Below are 9923 nucleotides of genomic sequence, written 5' to 3'. Positions count from 1 at the left end.
AAATTTTGCTCCAGGAGCTCACCTTTTTTTAAAAAAACAAATACGGTTTTAGCCATTAGGATTGCAAAGACAACTTCAGAAATGTGAACCAAGTATGAATGGATGTAGTGATGCCTGCTTTAGGGCTTATCTACATGGAGAAATTTACTGGTATAATTATACCACTACAATACAGTAGAACCTCAGAGTTACAAATACCAGAGTTACAAACTGACCAGTCAACACACATCTCATTTAGAACCGGAAGTACACAATCAGGCAGCAGCAGAGAACAAAAAAATTAAAAAAAGGAAATACAGTACAGTACTATGTTAAATGTAAACTATTAAAAAAATGAAGGGAAAGTTTAAGATAAAGATTTAACAAGGTAAGGAAACTGTTTCTGTGCTTGTTTGGTTTAAATTAAGATAGTTAAAAGCAGCATTTTTCTTGTACATAGTAACGTTTCAAAGCTGTATTAAGTCAATTTTCAGTTGTTAACTTTTGAACAAAAACAGCCATAACGTTTTGTTCAGACTTAGGAACATTTCAGAGTTACGAACAACCTCCATTCCCGATGTGTTCATAACTCTGAGGTTCTACTGTATAACCAGTAGAACTAGAGTGCTATAATTATTTCTGCCGGTGTTGACAGGCCCTTAGACTGCAGACAGCCTGAAATGATAGGTCTGAGAGGCGTGAACTCGGTGCAGCACTCAGTTCCTAAAAACAGAAGTGCTGGAATGCACAAATTCATTACAGAGGCTGACTACGCATACTGCAAAATACAGAGGGAAATATAACCAATAGTCATTAGTTTACTTAAAATTCATCAGAAGCACGAATGCTGTTCTAGTTCCCCCCAAAATGTGCTTGGATGGCATCTGGAGCATTCCTGTATGCCTTGAACAGTGATTCAGTTCAATCATTAACTCTGTTTTTCCAAGATGCAACAGAATTCAGCAATTTTGTCACATAATTTGCCACTTTGTTGCAGCCAGGTGCCCAGCATTTTTGTTTTTGCTATTGTTTGTCTCCCTACCCTGCTGGGACTTGCCTGCAGCTGTCTCTTGCTCTTCAACTTTCCCCATAGTGATGAATTAAATGGATTATATACTACATCTTTCCTGTACTGCTAAATAGAGCAAGGCAGCAGGATGCCATGGAGACAGTGCTGGCATCCAATTTGCAGCCATGGAATAGGGGAAACTGGAAGTGTAGGCAGGCAACCTGGGCTGTCTGGAGGTCTGGAGAATGGTGCTGCAGATGAGGCCTGGGCAATTAGGGAGACAGGCCACTGAAGTCAACTAAGCTCCCCTCTTCTATGGCACACATTTGGAAGGAGGTTCTGAGCCAGATTGCTTGGACAATAAATAGCCTGGGAGCTGAGGCCTGGGGAGTGGAGCCAGGCTGCTTCTGTGAGCCCAGCAAACAAACATCCTCAAAAAGCCACTCGTGAAAATAATCAACAATGTTTACGTCAGTGAGTATTTTTAACTGTGAGCCATACATCTGGCTCAGGGAGGGAGGGCAGAAGGGGAGGGCTAGGAATAAAGGGTATTACATGGTAGTAAAATAAATTTGCATTGCAAAAGAGTTAGGGGTTTCTGCCAGATAATTTGGGGGTTGCTGCTGCAGAAAATGGGCCCATCGTGCCACAGAGTACATCAGGATTTTTTGTATGGAGTATGCATGACACACCCATATCCAGGCGATGCCTGTGGCTTCAAGATTCACAGCTGGACTGGCTCTGGGCTTGTCATATGTGCTGATGGTACGTGGAATGGATTTTTCATCCATGGGGACATAGACAGCATCAGTCATTCACGTGGAAGAGCAGGGCACCTGGTTGAGATGGGTCTATCACATGCTTGGGAGGAGGAGAGAAGCAGGTTGGGCATGTTACATGCATGGTAGTGTGGCTGTTTGGGTGTATCACACATTGGGAACAAGGCATTGAGATAGGTATGTCACATTTGTGAATACTAGAGATGGCAGGTTATGTGTGTTACATCTTTGGTGGAGCCAGGCAGGGATTGGGCATACTTCAGAAGGCACAAGTTGAGAGTATTACACATGCAGGCTGGTGGGTTGGGAATGTCACACATGAGAGCAAGGGGCGGTAAATTGGGCACATCAGATGTGTGGTGATGAAGGTCAGCCATCTGGATGTGTCACATGCAAGGGTGTCCAGAGGTAGATTGGTAGGAATGTTATCTCTGTGGGAATGTGGGGCCGTGGGACGGGTGTGTGTGTCATGGTTTTGATAGTGTATTAGATGTTAGACACGAGTAGTCAGTTAAGTGTATCATATACTCATTGTGATGCAGTGCAGTGTATTGGATGTTTCAGATGTGAGGTAGCATGGAACAGCTAATGTTTTGGGCATGTCACACGTGAAGGGAATGGAGGGCAGCATTTGTGTATTGGATGCATCACACATGGGGTAAAAGGTATAAAGGAGGGATAATACATTTGTATGGATGGGCCTCTTGGGAGTATAGGTTGGTGTGAGTGGGAGTGCATGGGATAACAGATGATGTGTTAGGTGTGTCATGTGATGGCAAAGGGTGTCTGGTGTGTTTATGTTTGGGGATATGGGTCAGGACAGTCAGTATGTTAGGTGTGTTGTATGTATAGTGCATATAGGGTAGACAATTAGCTGTATCACAAGTGTGGGTATGAGGGGAAGCACGAGAGGCATCACACATATTGATGGGCAAAGGGTTGACTACTGTGTTGGGTGTGTCAGAACTATTTATTGCCAACAGTATTACTGTCTGACACATGGGGGAAGTGGGATGGAGTCTGTGTGCCACGCTCATGTCACCCAGTCTGCGTGATGGATGTGTCAAACATGGTGGGTATGTAGTGGCAGGTGTCTTGGGAATGTCACTGACATATGGGTAAGGGTAAGTGTGTGTGTCATATGTCAGGGCAGCAGGATGGATGTCTCACACTTGTGTTGGCCATGCAGGGTGGTGGGATGGGAGTGCCTAGCACTATGGGCAGTGGGATTAGTGTGTCACGGGGGCAAGAGTGTCACATGCACTTTAGCCACGTCTCGGTTGAGTTGGGTCAGGCGTGTCCCACATGCGCAGGGCGTGCAGGGTACCATGGCGCACGCACTTAGCCTGGCGCCTCACACTCAGAACAGGCCTGTGACAGACAAGCAGAGTGACCATGAATTCCATGGGGCTACTCTGGGTTTGCAGCTGGTGCGAGGAGAGGGGAGGGGCAGGAGTGGGCACGGCACAGAGTGACGGTTATTCCCGCCCCCAGCTCTGGTGCCCTGGCGCACTTTGGCGCGTGGGCTGTTTGAGGCAGCGCGGGCTGGAGGAGGGGGGCGGTCCCCTCTGCGCGTCTCGCGCAACCTGAGGCAGCAGCAAGTCGCTGCTGCGCCGGCGGGGGAGGGGGATTGTGCCCAGTGCGCGTGCTCGCCCGGCGGCCACCCCTTTCGTATGTCAGCGTTCGGGGGCTCGCGCACTCCCCCGGGCCGGCTCAGTCGGGCGGCAGCAGGCGCAGGAGGCGGCGGCGGCGGCTCTGCGAGTGGAGCATCCGCAGCAAGGGGAGGGGGGGCGCAGCAGGGAACAGCCGAGTCCGGGCTGCCTCCTCTCCCCGTCAGAGGGGGCGGGGGTCGGGGCAGAGGCCGAGGGCTGGGGCGACCGTCGCCCCCCTCATCCAGCGTCGCCGAGCGAATCCTGCTCGCGGGGGGAGTCTCCAGTGGGCCCCCTCCAGCAGCCCGGCCCCCGCGCCGCCCCCCAGCCCGGATTGCGGGCTGGGCCGGGGGGGTTCCTGGGGGGCGGTTATTGTTTTCAGCCCGATTTCAGCGAATGTGAAGACCAGGAGCGTGTGTGGCGGGGAGCTCAACTGCTTACCAGATGGGGGATGTGTGAGGGGGTTAATTAGCTGCCCTAATTAGCATGAATAATTGTGGGGGCTGCCGTGGATAGCTATTGCTGGGGGCATGGTCGGGAGCCTCCTTTCCTGTGGGTGGGTTAATTAGTGGCCAGTTTTCTCGGGATTATCCCTCTTGTCTCTCCACCCCCACCCCCCCCGTATCCACTGATTTAGTTGGGTCCCATATGTATATTTTACACTGTCCCTGGCGGAGAAAGGGAGAATTTTAAATCCTCCATCCCCAACTTTCTAACCATCACACACAAGCCTGCCCGGGAGGACTAAAACAGCAGCCAGGTTTGTGTCTTTAAAAAAAACACGTTTCTTCTGGCTTAAATTTGAAATCGTGCTGTGTCCTTCACCCCAGACTCATGTCTGCTGTGATAATTCCGTATCTGTGTGGTATTTATTTGTGTACTTTAATATATGCATTTACACACTTGCGGGCGTCTGTGTATATTCACATGCACCAATGTGTAAACAGATATTAAAACCTTTTTGGACATAAGGATTTGCAAAAATCGGGGGTGTTTTTATATGGTTTTAATATGTTTGCATTGTATCACATACTCAACAAACCCCTTTTAACTGGGTTTCTTTTTCTTTTGTTGCCTTTTTGATTTTTAAAAGGATAATTGTATATTGTTAAGTTCTGTGATCAGGCACTTATGTAGTACCAAGGACGATGTAGGTGCTGTACAATCATTAATTTTATAATTAAATGTATTACATCGTGGAAGCAAACACCTTTTAGAAATTGATTTTATCTTTTGGTTATTTGCTTCTGTTTAGAAACCACTGGGCTTTAGGGAGCTGTGATTTCATTCACATGAGCATGCTTCTGACCTTAACCATGGTTCTGTTAATCTCATTTTTGTCTTGATTGGGTTCATAATGTGATATTTAAAGTGTGTAGAATAAAATTTCATTCTTTTAAAGCAAAGAATTTTCTGCCTGTTTTAAGCTACAGAGATTGACTTATCTGTATTAAACACACAATTGCCCAAGTGTAACATCTTTTAAGACTTTTCCTTTTAAGATGTCTAATTTCATATATTTTATGTAAATTATTTTTTTACTTAACAGTCTCCTCAAATTATATCCATCTGATTTTTGCTCTGCTTTTTCTTAGTGCCTTGTGTGTCTCATTCTCTTTTCTCCAGGTTGCAATCTCATTCCCTGTTTAATAGGTTAGGTTTTTTAATGTCTAATATGCCTTTCTTTCCATAGGTGTTGGTGATTCCAGACTCAGACGGTTAGGGGTTCAGTTCTGAGGAAGCAGAGACCCGAGGGGCTTATTGGATTGAATCTATTTTGCGCAGGCTGCCACAGCTCTACATTAGTATCCTCACTTCTCTTCCCCACCCTCCTCTCCCCCGAGGGGGGGGAGGAGCTGGGAATCACTTCTAATATCCCCCGCTCCCTTCCCCAACACACCTTGGTCCCTGGGGGCACAAGCCAGGCATCACCCATTGTAGTACCAGGAGAACATAATCCTCATCGCTCCTTTCCTGGCCTTGGGGGCTCCAGCAGGACTCTGTTCCCTCCCTTGGAGTGCAGATCAGAGAGGCCCTGAAAGGACTTCATTAGCACCCTCTTCTCAGGGGGCACCAAGGGTACAGGAAGCCTTCGCCTCACTGAGAGAGCCAGGACTGAAGCACCAGTTACTGGGGGCACTGAAAGAAGCACCCGTCCTTGACATCCCTTCTTCTCTTACCCCTTGCTCCCCAAACCTCTGGTAAGTCATACCACATTCATTCAATGCTTTTTTCCCCTCCCCCACTGCTACAAGAGAGGCATGCACAGAGATTGAGAGCAGGGTGGGGGAAGGGATCTGAGAGAAGTGGCTATGTACATGGATCAGAAAAGGGGGGTTTATATCACACACCCACTCTGCGGGAGAGGGGGATAAGGACAGAGGCATGCTGGCCTCAGAGAAAGCAATGGGGAGTGTAATAGCTGAGTTTTTGAGAGAAAGAAGATGGATGTAACATGTTTACAGATCAAATGGTGGGGGGAGTTAATGTTGACCAATATCAGCTTTGTGAGGCAGGGGAATAGATTCCTCACTGGAGATCAGAAACTGGGATGTATGAGTGAAGAATGTTATCACCTACTTGCAAGCCTGGAGAGATGAGGAAAGAAAGGGGCGGGGATGTCTGTGTCTGTGGGGGATTGTGGAGAAGAGCTGCTGGTATCTTTAAGATTACTCAGTTGAAGGGAAGAGATTGAGCAGATAAACGTAGTATGGGATTCAATCAGAGGATCCAACTGAGTATTTGCCTATTTGCAGGAGAGGGCATACTGGGAAAGAATTGGCGGAGGGGGTGCAGAAAGAAGATGATTTTAGTTTTTACCCTTCTGCAGTCTGTTTACCAATATGCTTAACATATTCCTTCCTCCCTTGACTGCAGTGGTCTCTACAAATATCCAAAGGGGATGGTGAAGGGGGGTGGGGGGGTTAAATACAGTGCTTATGCTTTCAAAGAGGTGTGCTTTGGATTCATCTGCCTGCAGTGATTTTAAATTGTATAATGTGTGTATGAGGAAGGCAGATGACATACAGGAGTGATGTACAGATTGCACTGCTGCTGTTCAGGTTACCATAGCCTTTATTTTTTTTCTGATTCCATTGTTTTTGTAGCCTTTTGTTCTCTCTAAAGCCCTTGAAGCAGTCATATTTGTACATGACGTTCTTATAAAAACTACAATCAATTCTTATTTTTGTAATAAAGGGACTCTACTACTTGTGGTTGTCCCTGGGCATTCCTGTTTAGCTGTAGTGACAGGGGAGAGGGTTGCATTTTTTTAATTTTATTTTTAAGTAATGGTCAAAAGCTTTCTTTTTAATAAGTCCTTATCTGTGTGTATCTCTCTTATTGGATATACTCTTGATACATAACTATTTCTGTTAGTTTTTTTCTTAGGCACTGATTACCTTGGTATCTATGTACAGAAGGTAGAATTAGCTGCGTTTTGTACTTCAGTTTAAAATTGTTTTTGACAGTGTTCTCTTTTCAGCATGACATAAGGAGCAGTTCTGGTTCTGTAATGGGGTCAAATACCACTCTGCTTCACTTGCACAATAACTGTAAAATTCAGTCAGAGTCTTTCCACCAATGTATGATAGATGATATTTTGCTAACTGTTCCACCCTATCTTATCCCTGACAGAGTCATAATTCTGATCAACTATGGGCTTACCCTCTTCCTTATTGCTATTTATGACAATCTCTCAAAGGTCCTTTGCTATTCTTGTAGCTATTGATCCCACTGTCTTAAGGTGTGGCTTCCAAAATAGGGTTGCAGAAATTGCCATCGTGGAACAGGCACTTGTTCTGTTTAAAGTGTAGTCCAGCATCAGCTAATTCACGATGATTTTGTGGAAAGTAAAATACCCTTCCTCTCTCCAATAATGTTCCAATGAGAACATAGGTGCTTCGTTACAAATCATAAACAAGAGTGCAATGCTGTACATAGTAAAGGGCGCTGAGTGTATTTTTTTTTCCTGATTACCACCTTCTCGGGATGATCAGTTTTTTTTTCCCTATTATTGATTAATATTATATCTCTCAAATCTGAGCTGGCAGGGATCAAACATACCTGGAGATCTATTAAAAAATTAGATTCTGCTCTCCAGTTATTAACTCTGGAGTTGCTTTGGATACATCATGATGTAACTGAGACCAGGATCTAACCCAAAGACTAGAAAAGAGTTAACGAGAGAGATTGTTTCCAATATCTTATGCCTCAGACCATTCTGTAATCAGTAGGAATATACCGTAACCGCAGATCACAAGCCAGATAATTGAGGCTAAATGACATGGAGTCCTAATGTTGTGAAACATCTGGAATTTCATTCAGCATTCCTGCAGAGAAGAAATTAAGTATGTCACAGCAGCTCTTGTGACAATGGCACTTTGAGGAAAAGGGCTATGGAACAGTTTACTTCTTCACTAAGGCCACGTCCAGACTAGGTATTAAAATCGATTTTAGATATGCAACTTAAGCTACGGGAATAACGTAGCTGAAGTCGAATTTCTAAAATCGAGGTACTCACCCGTTTGGACGGCGCGGCATCGATGTCCACGGCTCTCCGTGTCGATTCCGGAACTCCGTTCGGGTTGATGGAGTTCCGGAATCGATGTAAGAGCGCTCGGGGATCGATACATCACGTCCAGACTAGACGCGATATATCGATCCCCGAGCAATCGATTTTAACCCGCCGATGCCGCGGGTTAGTCTGGACGTGGGCTTAGACGATTGATTCTAATTCAGCCATTTGTCAGTAATACCTAAAGGAGTTACTAGTTTGACAGTTGTTCAGTTTGCACAATATAAAGTGAGTTGTTGGATTCTCATCTTCTAAAGGAAAACTCTTCACATAACAAACAAACAAAAAAACCCACAATTGTCCCGTTTGTTGTCTGTCACTAGTCTGGAGACAAGGAATGAGTGGTTCATGGAGACTGAACTCTCCTTTTGCTCCTGGAAGTACTTCCTTATGTGCAGGGCAAGGGTGTATTGTTGGGGATAGGAAGCTTTTGCTGTATCTGTCCCAAGTGTAAACAGAGGACTTCGGGTTTCTAGGACCTAAAGACAGCCAGTCTGATCTGCCTACTTTCCCTTCATGCTTAGTGAATAAAACCTTATATGATTTGAGGCAGAATAGGTGTGTTCCACTAGACTGTTGCGGGGAACAAGATAGCAACCAGGGAACATGTACACAGCAATTAAATGCCTGCGATACAACCTCTGGTCTTTTATTCCAGTGTAGAGATGTACCCTGAGGAAGACTGCAAATGAAGAGAAAAGCTGGTATGGAGATGCTAGAGTGAAACCTAGCATCAGCAGTACTGCAGTACTGGAGCTAAAAGTTGAGATGACACTTAAATTCCATCCATAATCAAGTCACTGGAGGGTTTGTGACTGATTTAATCTCTGCAGCAGATGCAATCCCTGATTGCAGGGGTAGTCTGACATTCATTTAGCTGTTGTCTTTGATGGTTTTTTTGTTGTTGTCACTTTTGATCAGGTGAGTGGGTTGAGCACCTGCTGAGAGATTTTTCCCAGTTTGGCCATTGTGGCTTTTAGTGCAAGAGCTTTTCAGCCACTTCTGATCTCTGAAGATGTTTAAACATCTCCTGTTTCTCCTTCCCCCTCATGCATGCATGTTTTGGATTTGGTATTCTCATAGATACTGCAGAAAATGTTTAACGCACACCCAGCATTGTCTCAGGCTGTGTGTCTGTTAGATCCAGGGGAGTGGGGTTAGTTTCTGGGGAGGAGTTCTGGAAAGCATATCCTACTTAAAAGCTGATGCTGCATGTAGCTGTCTGAGGCTTGGTCTACAGTAGTAACTTATGTCAGTGTATAACTGTATTGCTCAAGAGAGTGGATTTTTCAGTTACATGCAATTATAGTGGCCTAGTTCCTGATGTAGACAGTGCTATATTGATGAGATGCCTTCTCCCCTTGACATAGCTGCTGCCTCTGTGAGGTGGATTTCCTACACTGATGGGAGAAGCTCTCCCATTGGTGTAGGTAGCTTCTTCACTGAATCACTATAGCAGTGAAGCTGCATTAGTGCAGCATAGCTGCATCGGTGATGCTGCAGCCTTTTAAATATAGACAAGCTGAAGCACATTTTCCTCAGAATATTTTTGAGAATATGGGCAGGACCCTTCAGATGCTGGCCTTAATAGAACAAATTATAATGTTTTCAGTATGTCCCTAATCACTCAGTCAAAATTTGTTAAGAGTTCTAATGAGAGCTTGAAACTGAAGAGTCCAGACTGTCTTTCTGATCAGAATGCTAAAATAATGGTGATAAGATATCTTTACACCCCTGCCTGGCCTACTTAGGATGTGAAAGAGGTGGTGATCATGTGGTATAGTGCTAGCAGAGCAGAGGACTGGGAGCTAGGATTTGTAAGCTCTGTTTCCCATCTCTGCTGGTGAATTACTTTCTGGCCTTAGGCAAGCCACTTAGGCCCACTTTACTGACTGGGACATAGAAGTTATGTTCTGCCTGCCTTACAAGGA

The 9923-nt window shown here is 45.3% G+C and overlaps 1 protein-coding gene across 11 annotated transcripts in view; it reads left to right on the top strand.

Annotated features, from left to right (window-relative positions):
• The first annotated feature begins 3397 nt into the window (after positions 1-3397).
• The window catches only part of RIMKLB (ribosomal modification protein rimK like family member B), a 94170-nt gene continuing 87644 nt past the window's right edge, over positions 3398-9923 (top strand). For 10 of the 11 annotated variants that reach the window (XR_003997154.1, XR_003997159.1, XR_003997155.1 and 7 more), the window contains exons 1-2: positions 3401-4176; positions 5110-5617. The gene's annotated coding sequence lies outside the window, so the exon portion shown is untranslated. Of the gene's footprint in view, positions 4177-5109; positions 5618-9923 lie in introns of all 11 variants that reach the window. The other variant, XM_030537960.1, reaches the window with a different exon arrangement.

Source organism: Gopherus evgoodei, chromosome 1 (genome assembly GCF_007399415.2).
Source record: "Gopherus evgoodei ecotype Sinaloan lineage chromosome 1, rGopEvg1_v1.p, whole genome shotgun sequence".
Classification (NCBI taxonomy): domain Eukaryota; kingdom Metazoa; phylum Chordata; order Testudines; family Testudinidae; genus Gopherus; species Gopherus evgoodei.
This window is presented reverse-complemented; position numbering and strand designations above follow the sequence as displayed.